This window comes from Psammomys obesus, unplaced genomic scaffold (genome assembly GCF_907164565.1).
Source record: "Psammomys obesus unplaced genomic scaffold, mPsaObe1.curated_primary_1811, whole genome shotgun sequence".
In the NCBI taxonomy this organism is placed as follows: Eukaryota; Metazoa; Chordata; class Mammalia; order Rodentia; family Muridae; genus Psammomys; species Psammomys obesus.
In genome coordinates, this window is record NW_026585895.1 from 43,723,305 (window position 1) to 43,743,276 (window position 19,972).

The 19,972-nt window shown below is 39.5% G+C and overlaps 1 protein-coding gene across 3 annotated transcripts in view; it reads left to right on the forward strand.

The window, feature by feature from the left end:
* Dennd1a (DENN domain containing 1A) overlaps positions 1–19,972 on the forward strand; it is a 474,895-nt gene that overhangs the window by 49,508 nt on the left and 405,415 nt on the right. The window lies entirely within an intron of this gene.

Sequence of the window (19,972 nt, forward strand, 5' to 3'; positions counted from 1 at the left end):
TGAGAGAAGCTCAGCACTGGGAAGTGACCTGTCCAAATGATGGAGCCTGGAGCCTAGAATAAAAATATATTCTAGTTTGAATATACTCTTTATATTTGTAAATGCTGAGATCAAAATACTATATTATATGCATGTATATATGTATGTGTTTCAGAGAATAAATGAAAACACATGTACCTGCCACAGCTTAAGAAACAGAACATTTTGTGCCTCCCTCAGTTTGCTTTTCTCTACCAAGATCACATTTTGAATTTTACATTAATTGTATATCTGTGCTTGGAACTGGTGCTTTTATTGTATTGGTGCTACTTCAAATTGGTCATATTGAGAGAATTTGAACTGCTGTTCTCAGGAAGAAACAGAAAATGAGACATATATTTTCTTTTCTTAATTAATGCTTACTTCTTGGGAAGCAGATTTCAGACTTTTTTCTTGTTACTAAAGTATGCATTTTAGGAGCCATCTAGGTATAAATTATGTCCAAGAGCATCTCATAATACTTACTTTATTCATAACAGTGGCCTTTCTTGCTATATTTGTGATCCACAGTATCAGGTCTTTGGACTTTTAGATGGATCAGGGATTCATTGATCTGTTAAATGTTAAAATCCAGGCAAGCAAGGAATTGTTGAAAAAAAATTAATAGATTTCTATGCATGTGTTTTTGAGGTTTTTTTTTTGTTGTTTGTTTGTTTGTTTGAAGAGCAAATTTCCAAGCCTGTGTTCTCTTAACTATAAAAAGGGATACAAATAGTACTTCATGCAGCTGAGGGGGGTTGTTGGGAGTGCACATTTCACAGGACATGGAGAGTTTTTTATAAATGTAAACTGTTGTTCTAACAGTTATTTAAGATTATTTGTGTTTAAGGCAGGAGTGCTTTCCAGTAGAACTCCACTATTCAGCAACTGTTATCAGTGGGACCTAGCTGGAGAGTAGCAAGCAAGTAAAAGTAGCTTAAGTGGATTTCTGAATTGTTACATTTTAAACTCAAGCCTTTTATTCATAGAAATGCCCTTAGCTTATGCCCTAAGTGCTCTGGCATAGCCTAAGGATTTGTTTGTATTAGTTTTCTTGCCACAGTTACTGCTCATGCTGATAACTTTATGTTATTGTTTTGTTCAGGATTCTTTTTTATTAGAAGTGTCAGAACTCAGATTAATTCTGCCTTGAGTATAAAAAGGAGTTTATTAGTGTTCCACACTGACAAATCCAGAGGTTAAAAATAGCTTCAGATTTCCCTAGATCTAGGCCTTCTTCTTGTATTTTCAGAGATTTGCCTCCCTCTTCCTCATGCTCTCTTTTATCTTTATTGAGTCCCTACAGAATGATAAAGTTAACTATAAAGAAATCCTAACTTATATACCACTATATTAATCACCCACATGGTAAAAGAGTATCTTTTGATGTTTTGAATCATCATTTCAGTGTAACATGTATCTGAGTTGTTTAACTACCCAGTTGTTAGACAGCAACCTTAAGGGGAAAAAAATATTGTGTAAATCTACTTTTAAAAACTGAACAAGCTGGGCATGGTAGTGCACACCTGTAATTCCAGCACTCAGGGAGCTAGAGGCAGGCAGATCAAGGCCTGCCTGTTCTACAAAGGGAGTTCAAGACAGCCAAGGCTATACAGAGAAACTTTGTCTTTAAACAAACAAACAAACAAACAAACAAAAACAAAAAATCCAACTACTACAACAAAAAGTACTCATAGCCAGTAATGTTGGTGTATGCCTTTATTCCCAGCACTTGGGAGGCAGAGACAGGTGGATCTCTGTGAGTTCCAGGCCAGCCTGGTCTACAAAGTGAGTTCCAGGACAGCCAGGGCTGTTACACTGAGAAATCCTGTCTGGAAAAAAAAAAAAAAAACCACACACACACACACACACACACACACACACACACACACACAAAACCAAAAACCAAACAAACAAATCAAAAAGCTACCCATGTTTTTCTATAGGCAACATTGCAAAGAAAACTAAGACTTTACCAACTTAATATGTTGAGAGTCAGGTCTGTGATTTGTAGCAGGTCCTTTCTGGATCATGTACCCACCTTTGAACCACATTCAGAGAATTTGTTTTTTTGGACAGGATCTCTCTTTGTAGGAATTTGCTATATAGACCAGGCTGGCCTCAAAGTCATAGAGGTCTGCCTGCCTCGTCCACCTAAAAGTATGTGCCACCACACTTGGGTAAGAAGGTGATTAGTATGAGTGTAAGCATGCAGATGCCTCTATGAACACATGGGTGTGTGGCCATTCAGTGCTATGTGGATACCATGGATTTCCATAGGAGAAAGTATGGTAAAGGGAGGATGGATGTTAGGCAGCTAAAAAGATGTCTGTTGCAGCGATGAAGAAAATGTGCACACAAAATGAGCTTCTCAAAAAGCATGAAGGTGTTTGTTTACTTTAGTTTGGAAAGATTTTTCAACCCAAATAATTAAGGTAAGGATTTAGAAATGTGGACCTTCAGCAGAGTTGTCTCAGTATTCCAGCATGTGGAAGATTGCAGCAGGAATAACACTAGTTTGAGGGATGCATAGTACGACCTTGTAGAAAAAGAAACAAGGTTGCTCTTCAAGTTGCTTGAGAGTAACAGTGTAAGGCTGGTTTCTTAGGAGTCTTTGTGACCAAAATCAGTTGTCATTGAAATCTATTACCTGTCCTATACACCGTTCCTTTAGATTCAGCCTAGTATTTGACTGTATAGTAACAGCTATGCTAGATCTATAGAACAGACCCAGACCCTATGTTTTAGATGCATAGAAGGCTTTGGAAAACAGAAACCTTTAGGAAGTGATAGTTTTGCCTTTGAACTCCTGGTACTATTTCACAATGTATTTTACATTTCTTCTTTATGGTAAAGACAGTCTGCTCAAGGCTTTGCTTAGAAACAGCAAGCTTTACTGAGGAGATCACCATGAACCTACTTTGCCCAGCAAGAGGCTTTAATAAGTTGCTCCCCAGATATACGTCTTTTTCCCCCCTTTAATATGTTCTTACTTAATAGAAATTTTTGTTATTATGAGCCTTATTTGAAGAGAGAATAGATGCAAATTAAATATTGTCTTTATTATAACAGTGGTATTAAAAAACTTTGGGGATAATTTGTACTAAAAACAATGTAATGGCAACTGTAGGTTTTGAAATCACAAGACTTGATTTCAGATTTCTTCTGCCATTCATCAATTGTTTGACACTGTGAAAATTGTTTAAAACAATACTAGATTGTCATCGTTTTAATGGAACTTATATTTCTCTACTTAACATGTTTTTTGAACTTTTTATTGATTCTTTGTTAATTTCACATCATGTACCTCAATCCCACTCATCTCCCAGTCCCTCCATATCTGCCCTCTTAAAATCCCTCCATATCTGCCACCCTTGAAATCTTCCCCTCCCCCCCCCCCAAACAAAACAACAAAACCCATCTTGCTGTGGAAGCTGCAGTATGGTATGTCCATGTGTTCCAATGCTTTACTTGGCAAATGTTCATTGCAATGCGTCATTGGTTTGGTTTAAAGCCTCTGGCTTATGCTATACCATCAATACTGTATCCTCATTGGGATACCTTTCAGATATCCTCTTGTGGCCCTGTGTCATGGAGATCCTGTAGCTTTGGTTACGTAGAACCAGCTCTTTCACTGATGGAGTAGATATTGGGGTGGGCCAACTTAAAGCCCTGGATCTGGGTCAGAATAGTACCTTAGTTGGTCAGCCTGCCAGAACTGCAGCTCTCCAGAACTGCCCAGGTGAGGGATGTGGCCAGAATACCTTAGTGTCATAATTGGAAAGGGATGGGGCAGCTCTTCCATGTTGCACAAGTGAGCGACTAGGCCAGCTCAGCTTAGCCTTCAGACATCAACATGGCCCCAGGAGGCAGTGTGGGCCTCAACACAAACCCCTTCTAAGGTAGGACCATGGACCATACTTGACCCTTGGTGGCAACAGGGGCCTGGATATCACCATGGCCTCAGGTGGCAACATAGGCTACTCAAGTCAGGCTGTTCCTCACCAGCACTTGCATTTCATAGTTCTGCCTCTCTTCAGGTTCTGCCTCTCTTCATAGTTCACAAACTATTCCACTTCTCTTTCTCTCCCATTTCTCTACCACATACTTGCTCATTGTAGTGGTGTCTCGTTGTCAGGCCTCTGGCTGCCTTCTGCCTCTTTTCTCCAGTTGGTGTTGAGTAAGCCTCTTTTTTTTTTTTTTTTTTTTTTTTAAATAAGAGATAATATGTGGTTTCTGGGGATTGAACTCAGAACCTTTGGCAGAGCAACCAGTGCTCTTAACCGCTGAGCCATCTCTCCAGTCCTGCAATGTATAGTTTAAAAAGCAAGTAAAAACAAACAAGCAACCTCTGCACTTAAAAAATAACCAACCAAACTTCAGCAGTTGTGATGAAGAGATTAAACCTTTCTTTTGATAAAATTTCTTTTTGAAAGAGTCTAAATATTAGAATAGTAATTATTGTGTGAAAGGTATAAATGGAGAGAGAAAACTGCCTAAGTTTTTTTTTTCCCCAGAGGACTAATTCTGAGTTCTGTGTATAATAATTTATAATTATCAACCTGTATATTTTTCCTCCCATTTGTGTGTTACGTTTAAACTTTAATAAGAACCGTGTGGTCAAGCCTTTATCACCAGTGTTCTTATTCATACTATATGCCAATGGAAGACCTAGATGCCAAGAAAATAAACTGGTATCAGAGACTTATTAAAATGGTCCATTTCTGGAATGTGGTCCTTAGCTGGTATATGTTTAGCCCAGTTGTATTTCTCAGAAGTAATGATCACTGATACTCAGATTAATAGAATTAGCTTCTTGAACATCAAAGGAAATTTCCATTAGTTTATTTGGGTGTACTTAAGAAAGAAAACAAAAATGACATGAATATTTGGAAAGATTTTCTATATAGGCCAAAGTGAAGAAAAACTTTTTCTCATAGTTCCCAATGAAGTTGAAAATAAGCAAAGTAAGTCATTTAGTTTATCCTCTCTTCCAAAACCCACAAGAATATTATTGGTGAAATCTGAATGAGAATCTTGTTTCTAGGGGAGATTGGCTGGGTTCAATCTAGTATTTGCTTTGAGTATGTTCTATTTGATTTTGAGCAAATTACTTAAGCTCTTTCTGGTTCAGTAGTTCTCAACCTGTGGGCCATGACCCTGTGGGGACATTGAATGACATTTTCACAGGGGTCACATCTCAGATATCCTGCATATCAGATATTTGCATTACAATTCATAACAGTAGTAAAATTACAGTTAAGAACTAACAACCAGAATAATTTTATGGTTGGAGCTCACTATACAGTTCTTCATAAGAGCTGTATTAAAGGGTTGTAGCATTAGGAAGGTTGAGAACCGCTCACTGCTTTGGTTCACCAGACAATAAAATGGACATGGTTACAGTATCTCAGAGTGTTTGTTCTGAGGAGCAATTATGAGAAATCTCCCACAAACATATGGCTGAACACCTCTCATTATGGCAGAGTGTGTTGGTTTAGTTACAGGCCTGAACTAAGAAAGCATCACCTGGTCCTGTGGTAGTCTCCACTTCCACACCCTTAGAAGCTGGGATTTGGGATGGCTAAGGAGTTCCAGGGATAGGGCTTTGGGGCGGTTTCAGCAGGCTTCTTTCTTGCTTTTAACAGCCCCAGTGAGACCATTTTAGGCTTGTAAAATGATCCTTATTTCTGGGGTAGACTCTGGAACAAGCTGTCCCAGTTTTTCCTTCCTGAATGGAGATGAGGGTGAGTCGGGTTTATTTGGGTTTCTCCGAATCTGCTGCAGAAACTGTGCTCAGAGAAAAGATGCCGACTAGAGGGTCTTGAGTAGGTTCATTTTCTCTGCCAATTAAAGAATTAAAAGACAGGAAAAATTTCAGGCGTAACAGGTAGCAGCAGAGAAATCTCAAAACAGCAGAAGACAGAAATCAGCAGATGAAGAATTCATTGAGTGTAAGGAAACACACACATGAAGCTGTCACACAGAACAAAAGACACAGCAGAGGGGGAACACTGTAAGCAGAGGGCTCCAGTCTCTTCTCAAGAGATTTCAAAGCCTCTGAAGTGTCCTCCTTCCCTAATGTAGAGTTGGTTAGTTTCAAGACAGATAGGATGCTGATTGGCCTGCAGCTGTTTTGTGTCATGTCCTGATCCTTGAACTTTCTGGTCAGTAGGGGCCTGCCAGTGGGAGATAAAAGCCAACAAAGCTTTTGTTTTAAGTTGTCAGACTTTTGTCTGAAGTCAGGAGGGTGAGTATGAAGCTGGCTTTTTTGGAAATTTGCCACCTTTATTATACAGCTAGCCACAGCCCCTCTTCGTATCGCCTAACAGGGAGTCTGTTTAACTCCTAGATCCAATGTAAGCCATATAAGACTGACCTCTGCTACATGTTCCCTTGTTTTGAGACTCTTTAAAATCAATCACAGGACCTGGGGAGATAGCTCTGTTGCATGAGGACTTGGGTTTAATCCCTAGAACTCAAATAAGAGAGGCTGGGAATGGTGATAAGTACTTGTAATCCCAGTGATGGGAGGTGGAGACAAGTAGATCTCTGGTACTCACTGGCTGGCCAGCCTAGCCAAATCAATGAGTTCTAGCCCAATGAGAGACCCTGTTTTAAAAACAAGATGAATAGTACCTGAGGAAGAACATGAGTTGCATACAAATGCATGTCTACATGTAAGCACTCATGTGAATATGTACTCAGACACATAAAACACCACAATTTATCCGTTTGGCAATATTTATTGTAATTAGTAACATTGTGTGGATACTGTTCCAGATGAGTCCTAGCAGGACGTTCTGGCATTCAGTGAGGAGGGGATCCTGAGAAAAATGTCTCTATTATAGGATTGGCCTGTAGGCTAGTCTGTAAGGCATTTTCTTGATTGATGGTTGGTGTAGACAGCTCTATGGGCAGTTCTACCCCCAGACAGGTGATCCTGTAGCTTTAAGAAATCAGGCTTAACAAGCCAGTAAGCAGCATTTCTCCATGGTCTCTGCTTCAGTTCCTGCTTCTGGGTTCCTGCTTTTAGTTTCACCCCAACTTCCTTCAATGACAGACTGTGATGTGAAAGTGCAAGTGAAATAAACTCCTTTCTTTCCATGTTGTTACTGTTATAGCGTTTTATCACAGCAATAGAAACCTGAACAGGGAGGTAAACATTCGCAGAGCTGTGAAGAAATATGAATTTGTTTTTATTAATCAGATATGACTTTCAATAAGGTTTTGATTAAAGGAATGACCTTATACATTCAGGCACAGTCTGGGAATGTCAGCTCCTTAGGGCAGATTGCTTTATTTGTGTCACCAGTATATCCCCAGCATCTAGAGCAGTGATTGGCACTTAGTAGGTACTTAGGACCCATTTGTTGGTTCAGTGGGTAAGCTTGTTCATGTTAGCTGAACAAGGAGAGCTTGGATAGTTCTGTGAGCGTTGGTAGTATTATTGTTGGTAAATATTTCATTTCCTGTAGGCTAAATGGCTACTTCATTTGTTGTATTCTCTTTTTTAATGGCTAGATCTAGGGAGGGAGGTTATCTTTGGGTTTTTCTTTACCAATTTTTCTAGAAGACATTATTCTGCCTTTTCTATGAGCAGATGTGCTCAGGATAAAAAGTTTAAAGGCAGGCAAGCTTACATTTGTCCTACTAGGAGAGGAATGCCTTTTCCTTCTGTTTAATACACGTCCATCAGACTTTCCAGAGGACAATGAGGCATTTACCCAGCCCTCCACAGAAGCCTGTGCTTCTTACATTAGAACTGTTTCTACTACTCTGGGAAACAGCCTGGTGGTCTGGCATCATGGGAATTTGTGTCACTAAAAGCTGTTTCCCTAACTTATCCTGTAGGAAAGCAGTGGTTGTAGTGATTTGTATCTGAATTAAAGCTCTACAGCTAGTCAGAGTCCACTGGGAAGATATGCTTTCTCCCTTTCCTTTTTTTGAATTTTCTCTTTGCAAAGATAAGTTTGATAATGTTCTTGTGTAGGGCTGCCTGAAGATTCAGTAAGGCACTGAGTAAGACAGACACAGTATTCAGTTAGTTTTCATTCCTCCCTTGGCAAATGAAATCATTGTTCTTCATCTTCAGTCTCTTGATGCGGAAGTACAGCTGTATCATTTTTCACAGCTTAGAGGATTATACAGATTTGAAATTCTTGGGTTTCAAGAGTTTTTTGTTCATATATTTCCAAAGGCATGGAAAAAGTACTTAAAAAAAAAAACCCTCCATATGCTTAATTAAAAAGTTTTCTAGAGTTTGAACTCAAAGTTAGTGGAGACAGAGACAGAGAGAGAGACAGAGACAGAGACAGAGACAGAGACAGAGAGACTGTGTGGTGAAAGGGATATTTTAGCCTGGGTTTGTAACTTTAGTTTGCTATACAAGGTGCCAAAAGTTATTTCTCCCCAGGGAGTGCTTCTTTCAACAGTTTGTGAAGGCAGTGTAAATTCTCACTGTGTTCAAGGAAGATTGTAATACAATTTAGTACAAAGTTTTTTTTTTTTTTTTTTAAGTTGTGATTGCACTGGCAAAGTTGTCAGCACACTGGAGCTTAACAAGTGTCTGAAGGATTAGTAAAGGAAATGTAGTTTACTCTGCAGCTTTTATGGCAAAGAATTTAAAAGGTTTTGCTCTAAGCCCCACCATGTGTTTCTTCCTTTTTTCCAAAATATACCTCTAGATTGAAAAGCAAGATGAATCTCTCAGGGAGAAACCATTAACTGTGAGGGAGTTTATCATTGTTAGAGAAGCAGCCGAGCATTTCCATTTGAATCACCTCTCAGTGTAGCTTGTGCCCTAATCTTGTCCTAGAAGTTGGTAAGGAGTTTAAGTACTTCCTACTTTGTGTTTGTGTCCTTGTAGTGCCATAAATTTTCTAATTCGGAAGTAAGTAAACTTCTGGGGCCCTGTACCTTGGCTATGCATGAAAATACTTAATTGCCTGCTGTCTTCTCAGCAGGGACGCTGGCCAGAGTTGTGTGTTTTAACAGTACTTGCTACTCAATTAAGAATGCTACAAAAAGACAAAATATTGCAGGAAGTTTGAAAAAGAGGTATAGGACCATCACCTACACCAAGTCCCATTTCTAAGCTTGAGTATTCCTGTGTTAAGTAGCTGTTATTGGTGTACTGTTCAAATGAAGAAATATTTGACGTTAATGTTTATTATGAAACCTTCTTATCATTATTTGATGGCTTGCTGAGTTTTAGTCTCTGCAAGTGGTTCCCTGTTATTCCTTATCAAGTTCTGTACTTTGAAATGAGACAGATTAATAATTCTTAACCTTGTGGGCTTTTTTGGGCCAATTTTTTGTTGTTGTTGTCTTGAGGGAGGGAAGTAGTCAGGTGAAGAGGATGTTAACTGAATAGAAATAAGGCTTGAAGGAGCCATGCAATACAAAGGTAATATTACACATGACAATGTTTTCTCCAGTCCAAATCTATAGCAGCAGACATTAATGTAAGCCCTTAAAAAACATTGATTTATTTGCATGTACATTTGTGTGTGCTTGCATGCATGCTGTCATGTGAGTGTGGAGGTCAGAGGACATCTTATAGGAGTCAGTTTTCTTCTTCCTCCTTGTTGTTTTGGAGGGCAGGTGTGGAACTCCCCTAATTGTCAGGTTTGATGACAAGTATCTTTTTACCCACTGAGCCATTTTGTCTGCCTAAGTGAGACAAAGCAAGGCAAAAAAGTATTATGAAAGTAAATTAAAGTAACAGTATTTGGGGACTGGAGAGATGGATCAGCCTGGCTGCTCTTGCAGAGGACCTGGGTTCGATTCCCAGCACCTACATGGAGTCTGTAACTCAAAAGAGTTACAGACATACTACAATATGTCTATAGCCCTGGGGGTTCTGACACCCTCTTCTGGTCTTCTCAGGCATCAAGCATGTAAGTGGTGCACAGACATTCATGCAGGTAAAACGTCCACATACATAAAAATAAAATTAAAGTAAACCAAAACATAACAAAGTAGAAATACTTTAAAAAGTTATATCATAATAATTATTAGGCTGCACTTAATGCTTGCTTCTATTTTTCTCTTTATTTTATGTGAGGGATATTTCTACTGATGGAGTATTTAGGCCATGTTAATCTAAAGAGTATAGAAGGAACTTACCTAAAGACCTGATGATGGGAGAAAAGTCTTTGTACCGCTGTCATGTTTTGCTAGACTGCTATGGTTAGGACCCAGGACTGGACTTCGGCAGCAGCTGTGAGAGCCTCACTTCCAGATATAAAGTGTTTCTGGTGAAAGTTTTCTTCTGTGGTGAGGGACTGCCATTCAAACCCATTCAAAGAGACATGGTGTGAATGATACTTGACATCACACTTGCTGAAGCTGTAGTTTCACTAAATCCAATATGTATGTAAGTATTTTTGAAACAGGATCTTTCTGTGTAGTTCATACTGACCTGGAACTTATAGTCTTCTTGCTTGATCTTTCCTAGTGTTAGAACTAGGGCCCTATGTTACTGTGTCCAGCCTGTCAGAGTTCTTTAAAAAATAAAATAAAATTTAAGTATTTTTAAGTTAGAGCTGGGGGAGTAGCCAGTGTTTCTTAGGGATTGAGACAAAAATTTTGCTTTGCTGAAAGGACCTGTGTAGCATAGTTCTTGGTTGAAAATGCTTAGCCTGGCATTTGCACGGGGCATATTTGGAGAAGAAAGCCTCCCTGCATTGTGCATTTAAAAAAGTGTTTGTAAGTGTGCTTAGAAATGGCAGCATTTATTGGTCTTGGCTGTCAATGTCTGCTGCTCCTGACTGTGTTTAACCAGAAAGGGAAACTCAGAGTAGAAAAAGTCTCACTCCCAAGATTTTGCAAGAAAACCCCTCTTTGTTGGGTTTTATATATATATGTTTTAAAAGAGCTTGACATCTTCATCAAGTTCACAGTGGGCTTGCTTTGTTTGCTTTCTCTTGAATGCTTGATAAGATTTTTCTTCTATTGTTTTGTTCAGCAAGAACAGATCTTTCCCTGGCTGGGGTGGGTTTTTTGTAAATCCACAATATGGTCATTGTCTGGTGGTGAATAATTGTGGCTGCTTTTTGTACAACCAGAACTAAGGCTTTGGCTGTGAACAGATTCCTTCTTAGCGTGAAAAGGGACTAATCCATGTAAATACAGCCCCAAAATAAAGCTTTACAGAAAAAGGGGAAGGCCGCTAAGCAGGAGGGCACAGGTCAGCAATTTAACCTTTAACCTAACAAATAAGAAGCATGAAAGTTCCAGAATTGGTTTACAAAAGAAAGCTCCTGTGATCTGTCAGTTTTTCTTCTCAGGAGGGGGCTGGGGAAGAGATCTGACTGACAGCTAGTGCCTTTTAACTGCAGCCTGAAATTAACTGCCAAATCAAAACTTGAACATTTGAGGGAGAAGTTTTCTTAAAGAAATGAAGGTGACAGAATAGACTATATAGGCCTCAGTCAGGGACTTGCATGTGATTTTAGCCTGAAAGTGGGGTGAAAAGCTTAGAGCTGGACTTCCATTTGGATCCCCCTCCCAAGATTGTCAGTCTGTGGTCTGACTCTTATATTAAATTAGACATGAACTTTGCAGTTTTGGGCCAGATGAAACTCTTTCTCCTTTTCTAGTAGTATCACTGGTGTTCTTTGTAGACTCTTCATGCTTCCATAAATTAACTGCAGCGTTTACCAAAGATGTAAGAGCTTCTTGTAAATGTAATGAATATGTTTTCCACAGAAGGGCCATCTTGAGATTTCAATGCTTACAGCTGTCACAGCCTGGTGCATTTTGAGACTCAGTGTAGTGTGTAGCTGTGAGGCAGAGGATGCAGGCATGCGCTCAAACACTGCACTTTAACTCTACGGGCAGACATCATTGAGGCTGAGCAGCAGAAAGTGGAGTATAAATGTTTATCAGGCAGCGAAGTGGGGAGACCAGAAGCTGTGGCAAAGGAGAGATTGCTCCATCTCCTATACAGGCTAGGAAATAAGGTTTGTAAAAAGTGGTAAGTTTTACTCTTATACTGTTTTACCCATTTATAAATTTTGTAAACATTTTGTATCTATTTAATCACAACAGATAATCTTGTTAATGAGTGTTAGTTTTTGATTAAAGCATAAAGCATCTGAAGTCAGAGGTTCCATTACACTGTGGAGAATTTTGTAACCAGTAAAAACTTTAATTGCTTAGAATTATTCAGATTAAGAGAAACAATGAACTAATGACTTCAAAGTAGGTTCCTCATAGGTGAATAAGAATAGTAATTACAATATGTTATTTATTCCCTTGTAGAACCGAAGGTCCAGGGATGAGACTGAATTCTTCAGTTGTCCTAAGAGCAGTGGTTCTCAAACTTCCTAATGCTGTGATTCTTAATACAGTTCCTTATGTTGTGGTGACCCCAGCCACAAGATTTTTGTTCTACTTCATAACTATAATTTTGCTACTAGTATGAATTGTAATGTAAATATTTGATATGCAGGATATTGGTTATATAGTCCCCATGAAAAAGTTTAACCCCCAAAGGGGTCATGACCGACAGTTTGAGAACTACTGCCTTAGAGCATTGGTGTTGGTTAACACTTGTTCCGTCTAAGGTGCTTATAAGATTGCCTCAGTTCTGTTAGATATCAGAGAGAGACTGCATAAAGCTGCCCAGGTAGCATAAATATGAGTGACGTGGTTTCATTTCACTCCTGTGTACATCCTCTCTTTCCTTGCTAGGTTCCATAGCTTCCAGTGTGGCTTGCTGCATCTTCAGATCTATGCTTAATGGTATTCAGTCTTGAAACTACACAGCTGAAAACACGTTTCCTCTCCTTATACCTTTCTGTGATTCTTAGGTCACCCAGGCTAATGTCCAGCCTGTCACAAGGTGTTCCATGGACCATTCCCTAATATGTCTGATTTTATCTCAGCTATCTCTACTTCACCAAAATATGCATTTTCTAACACATTCTAACCAAATTTTGTGTATGAATTCTACTTACACATTGCATTTAGAAGATGTAAGAGAAGCTAATATCTTTAAGTGTTGATGGTTTTAGACTTGTTAGTGTTTGCATGGGCTTCATGTGTTCTATTATTTAATCTTCACAGCAACATTGCTAGATGTTGGGTAGTGTTTTCTGAGAAGCACTTAATAAATATCTGAGTTAGTGGCGATCTTAGGGTTTCTATTGCTGTGAAGCAAAACCATGACTGAGGCAACTCTTATAAAGGAAAATATTTAATTGGCTGGCTTACAGTTTCAGAGGTTTAATCCATTATCGTCACAGCAGGAAGCATAGTAGCATGCAGGCAGACATGGTGCTGGAGGAGTTGAGAATCCCACATCATGATCTGCAGGCAGCAGAAAGGGACTATGTCTACATTGGGCATAACTTGAGCATATATAAGACCTCAAAGCCTGACTACATGGTGATGCACTTCCTCCAGCAAGACTACACCTACTTCAGCAAGGCCACACCTTCTAATAATGTCACTCCCTATGGGCCAAGCATTCAAACACAGGAGTCTCTGGGGTCATACTTATTCTAACCATCACAGCAGATGAATAAATGAGTAAGTGGACTATAGAGTAAGAAAACTGGAGTTCTATTCAGTTCTTGTGCTTATTAGGTATGAAATTTTGGTTAGTAATCTATCTTGTCTGAACCTATTTGCTAATCTTTGAATTTAGGTCTCTTCCCTGCTTATCTCATTAGACAGTATGAGGACTGAGTGAAGTAATACAAAGCAGATAAAACTGTTTTCAAGCTACTATACACTCCATGCAAATACTACTATTATTTAGAGTATTTTATTTACTTGATCCAGGTACTATAAGTAAAGAAAAAACACTTATAGATACCAGTATATTTTTGTAACTGGGAGAGCACTAGATCTGTTTCTTTTATGGTATATATACCTTCTGTGAAAGAAGATAGAGAATGCCCCTTTTATTTCATAAAGAAATTGCCAGGCTTGTCTGTTAGTCATTGGTAGCAAAGGAAAATACCATGAGGTAGAGAACTGTTCAGATGTAATGTCTAGATTCTGCTTGATGTGTGCTGTCCCTTCAGGGCCACATGCTCTATGAGTCATGGAAGGTTGCTTGGTGTTCTGTTGTTGCTGTGCTCTGTTGTGTGTTCTTACTGCCTGTTAGCATTGTTCCCACCCTTCTGTTTTACTTGTGGGTCATATCTGATATCTTTTACCTTTTGTAAGCCACTAGATTGTTTATGGTGAAAGCTTGTTTACCTGTGGGTTTCTCTTAGCTATAGGCTGATAGTTGCTAGACTCCCAGACTTCCAAGTGTTAGAGTTGGGCCCTTGGCTCTGTCAGCAGCTGTTTCTGCATGCTCTACTGGTACCTCAAATCAAATGTAAAGCACACACACACACACACACACACACACACACACACACACACACACACAGTGTTTCTCATTAAATTTTATTTATGTGGCTTTAGTTTCAATGTTTCTCTTTCAATCCAGGTCACTTGTTGAGTTTTTCAAGTTATTGTTTGAATAAATTGCAGTGCTTGCCTGTTCCAGTTTTGGTCAACAGGAGCCAGTGTTTAGGGCAGCGGTTCTCAACCTTCCTAATGCTGTGGCCCTTTAATATTGTTCCTCATGTTGTGGTGACCCTCAGGCATAAAATTATTTTTGTTGCTACTTCATAACTATAATTTTGCTCCCGTTATGAACCATAATACCAATATCATATATACAGGATATCTGATATGCAAACCCTATGAAAGGGGTTTGCACCATCAAACAGGTCATGACCTATAGGTTGAGAACTGCTAGTTTAGGAAATTGTGCTCTTTTTATCTGTCCTTGTCATTCTTTGAGTGTACTTTTTTGCTTTTTGGAACAATTGTTTTTTGCTTATCTTTTCCTTAGCCCCCAAACCTTTCTTTTCTTCCAGAAGCTTTAATTCCTTACAGTGAAGCTGTAGGATGAAGCTTAGGCCCCAAATCTGGAAACAAGGGTGCTATTTGCTGCTGGGGTGTGGCATTTCCTAGGTCCTCTTGGTTGTCAGAGGTAGGGAGCAGATGATGTGCATTTGGACGTCTACATTTCCCAGATTGATCCCTGCCACTCTTCCTTGAGATCTGACATTCAGGTGTTCCCTGTATGCAAACTGTCCCTGCACTGTTCAGATGCTGTGACATTTTACACTGGGTTAGCTTTAATGTGCATACTTTACTCAGATTGCTTTGAAACACCATGTCTGCTAGCTGTTTCTTTTGATCACTTTTTGGTTGGACTTTGTTTCTCCATACTGGATCATTCTCCTGAGTAGACACTTTGTCATTCTCAAGCTATGGAACACTCAAATTTAGATTGCTGCTTGAGCACAGGAACCATCACACTGCTTGGATTCTTCTCCATGTTGGCTCTTCTTCTTATGTGAACACTGTCTGTACTCTACTCTGCACCACTGTCTATTAGGAAGAGGAGGAGAAATTAATTTCTTGGGTTGTTTTCCTTTTATTGCATAACTTCATTGCTTTTACTTTAGTTCTGGCCTTCTTCATTCTTCCTTTAACAACTGGCACTTAATTAGCTTCCTTTGTCCAGGTCCATCTTCTACCATGCTTTCAGTGTGTGTTTGAAATAGATGTGATTATGCTATCCCTCCGCTTAACCCTGGTAATATGGCATAATGCTTGTTAGAATGGAGCTCAAGGCACATTGTGATCTTGCTGACCTCTCCTGTCTCCTGTTGTTGGCCTCAGGCTCTAGTTCAGTCACTTCAGGCTCTTCATCTCCTGATTTTTCTCTTTCCCATTATCTTCCTGCTTGATGTTTGTTATCCACTGAAATGCAGATAAGATACCACCTTTTCTAGGCCTCTCATCTTTTTTTTTAATCATTTCTTTTTTTTAATATAATTTTTTATTACAATTTATTCACTTTGTAGCCCAGCTGTAGCCCTCACCCTTGTCTCCCAATTCCACCCTCCCTCCCTCATCTCCTCCCATGCCCCTTCCCCAGTCCACTGATAGGGGAGGACCTTCTCCCCTTCCATCTGACCCTAGCCTATCAGGTCTCATCAGGACTGTCTTTCATAGTCTTCCTCTGTGCCCTGGTAAGGCGTCCACCGCCTCAGGAGGAGGTGATCAAAGAGCCAGCCACTGAGTTCATGTTAGAGACAGCCCCTGTTCCCCTTACTAGGGATCCCATTTGGAGACTGAGCTACTACAGGCTACCTCTGTGCAGGGGTTCTAGGTTATCTCCATGAATGGTCCTTGGTTGGAGTTTCGGTCTCAGAAAAGACCCCTGGGCCCAGACTTTTTGGTTCTGTTGTTCTTCTTGTAGAGCTCCAGACCCTTCCAGGTCTTTCTATCTCCCCCTTCTTTCATAAGATTCCTTGCACTCTGCCCAAAGTTTGGCTATGAGTCTCAGCATCTGCTTTAATACCTTGCTGGGTAGAGTCTTGCAGAGGTCTTCTGTGGTAGGCTCCCATCTTGTTCCCTGTTTTCACCTTCTTCCGACTAGGCCTCTCATCTTTTTCTGCTTAACCTCATCTTCTGTAACTGCCATTTTGAAATGAAACTCTTTGTTAGATACCCTTTGTCTTAGAATCTTTCTGTTTGAGGTCTTCTATCAGGCTAACTTATCAAATAGGTAGCAAGCTAAATAAGGAGACATTTTGGTTGGTGAGATGGCTCAGTGGATAAAGTCTGATGACCTGAGTTTGATCTCTGGGAGCCATGTGGTGGAAGGAAAAGTGAAGAGAAGCAATTCCTGAAAGCTGTTCTATGACTTTGTGCCTGTGCCATAACATGTCCCCATTTCAAGTTAATAAATCTAATTTAAAAAGAAACATTTAAAGATATTTCTATTTTAGAGAATTCTCAGTCAATGGAGTTTTCTGTGTCCCCCATAAGTAATGTGATATTACTATCAATTGTTTGTAAGACCTTTGACAGTCTCATTTACAGAAAACTGCAGGTTATAACTGCTATTTTAAGGGGAAGTTTACTTTTCACTCTGTGGTTACAAGCCCTGACTATCTTCAGGGCTTATCTTTGTTTTTCCTAGCCAGGTTAAAAAAAAATAAAAAGATTTAGGTTATATTAAGTATTTGTTCATGTATTACTCAGAGATCTCAGAGGAACAGGAATGATAGAATGAATATCTTTTAATAGGGTTTTTTTTTTAGATTGGTTTGCATGGTATGGTCTGGATAGTCCAGCAATGGCTGCTTTCAGTCAGGAGAGGCTGAGGATCCAGCAGCTGTTCAGTCTGAGCTCAATGCTTGAGCTTGCACTGTGGACCTGGAAGATTCCTGGAGATCTATTGGTGGCAAAAGAAGCTGGGTTTTAATGTCTGTGGAGCTGTCACTAAGTAGAAGCCGCAGAGGCAGCAGCATAGTAGATGAACTTGGAAACAAGATGTGAAGACAAGCAGGCAAAAAGCTTTTCTCTCAGACCTTATATCTGGTCTGATGCTGTAAGGTGGCACCCACATTTAAGATGAGTCTTCCCACTTCAATTAACCTAATTAAGAAAATACCTTACAGATGTGCCCAGAGACTTGTCTCTTATTTGATTCTAGATCTAGTCATGTTGACAACCAAGATTAACCATGACAGTTCATTACCTTCCATTTTCCATCTGCTGTGTTTATTACCACTGGGCGGTAGCAATTCCCAGGACCATACAACTACCTACATTAAAGACACCAAGAGACCAAGGAGGAGAGAGAGTGATCAGACAGTTAACCAGTTGCTTCTATTCATTAAATCAGTAGCTTGCTTGTTTGTTGTTTGGATTCTGAGCATTTTGAATTTTATTTTCTATTTTAAGATCTTAGGTAAAATATTAAGCCTCTGATCTAATCATGTGCAGTAGCTCTTTGAAGAGGTTATAGATGAACATCAACAGTCAGTGAAAGAGTTGGCTGAGAGCTGAGGTGAAAGTTCACTACTTTGTCACCTGTTTAGAGTAACAGGATATGTTGATTTCTCAGCTTAGAATGATCAGGCTCAAGTCTAGACAGCATAATAACTCAAATATTGATTTGTAAGCTGTTTTGATGCATTAGTTATTGTTGTAGAGTGTTTGCTTCTCTTAAGGTTTCTCTTCCTAAACAACATGACCCACTTTCTAAAACTGATTATGTGTACTTACCTGTTTTCCATTAAAATATCTAGTAAGCAGCTCATTTAGATATGTTATAATAATTGTTAAAAGGTATGCTTTTTAATCTGAGGAATGTTTTATCTCAGTGAAAACTTTTTTTTTGAGAAGTTGACATTTTATAGAGGTGTTGTCTGTATTGCTACCCTGTCATGATCTGAAATGAGCATAATTTATATATGAATGGTCACCCCAAAAACTCATGTATTGCATGAAACCTTGGTGTCAAACTGGGAGATAGTCATTGAGTAGTGACTGGATCATGACGACTCAACAATGGAACCAACCATTTGGTGTTTTAGTACTTATTGGGAAGTAGTGGAAACTTGAGAGTAGGCTGATTTTTAGTAGAAGCATGTCACTGAGCCATTCCCTGAAAACTTGTACCTTGTCCCCAGCCTCCTTTTGTCTTCCTGTGGCTGTCTTCAACACCATGCTGTTCTCCCTATGACAGGCCCATAGCCAAGGAGCTACCCCCCAAACCATAAACTGGAACCTTTGAAATGAAACATGAGCCAAAATAAATGTTTTTACATTTTAAGTTGTGAATTGTTTATATTAGGAATTTTGTCATAGTGACAGAAGACTATCACAGAAAATTGGTCCTGGAGAAGTGAAAAATTGTTATTATGACTACCTGAACCTATGGTTCAGAGCTTTTGTAAGTATGTGGTTAGAATTTTGAAAAATTGGGAGAGTCAGCCTAGAGAAGGCCTAGAATGTTGTAAGTGGAGTTTAGCAGGCAAATTTTGTGGGAGTTCTGAAGATCAGAAAGGTCATAGGAACTAGGAGTAGGTTGTGCTCATGAAGCTTTGGATGGTGGCCAGAAAGGACTCTTGGTAATTGGGCTATAGGCCTCTGCTTACGTTCTGGCAAAGTAATTGTCTGCTGTTTGTTTATTTCCAAAGAAGTTTCAAGGCAGTCTTCTGTGTAGGCTGTTGTATGTGCATTACTGGCTACTTTTAGCCAGTATACTGAGAGTGAGGAGCATAAAGATTTGAAAACCTTGCAGTTTAGCTGGAAAAGAATCACATTTAAAGTTGTAGACAAGGAGAGTGTGGTTGTTAAGAGGGATTAAAGCTACTTGAGAAGGCTGTTGCAGTGTACTGGGATAGGAGGAAATATGCCTTGAGGCAATTTTAGGAGTTAGGAAGGCTCTGGCTGTTGGGTCTTCAAGAATGTACAGCTGTAAATGCCCTTAGACTTTTCCCTTAAGAACACTGCTAGGAGGCTTCTGCCTTTTCTGAGATGCTGAGGAAGTTGTTTTCCAGGGACTCATTTCAGTTAGCGGCTGCTGCAGCCATGGACCAAGGATAGTCACTGTGCCAGACTTTGTGTTACCTGTGTGATGCTAGGTTTGCAGCCATGTGTAATGCAAGAGATAAAGGTTGTGAAAGTTTCATTTAGATTTAAAAGAAACCTGAGAGATCAGCTAGTGGATAGCAGTTAGAATTCCCTGTGGGCAATGCATGAAGCCAAAGATCAGCGAAGGTCTCCATGAAATCAGAGATGGGGCGTAAGGACATCTTCTTGAGGAAAGCTGTGAATAGTGAGAGAAGCCAGCCCAAGAAAGAGGCCATGTGGGTTGCAGGCATAGTATTTCTAGAGGAGGGTTGCCTAAGCCTTTTGTATCTTACCTTCTACCACCTAGTGCCTCAAATGGCACCCACCACAGAGCATAGGATTTAATGTTTGTCCTAATCTTCATACTCTTTTTTTTTTTTTAAGACTTACTTGTTTAATATTTATACAGTGCTCTTTGTGCATGTATGCACCAGATCTCATTATAGATGGTTATGAACCACCATGTGGTTGCTTGGAATTGAACTCAAGCCTT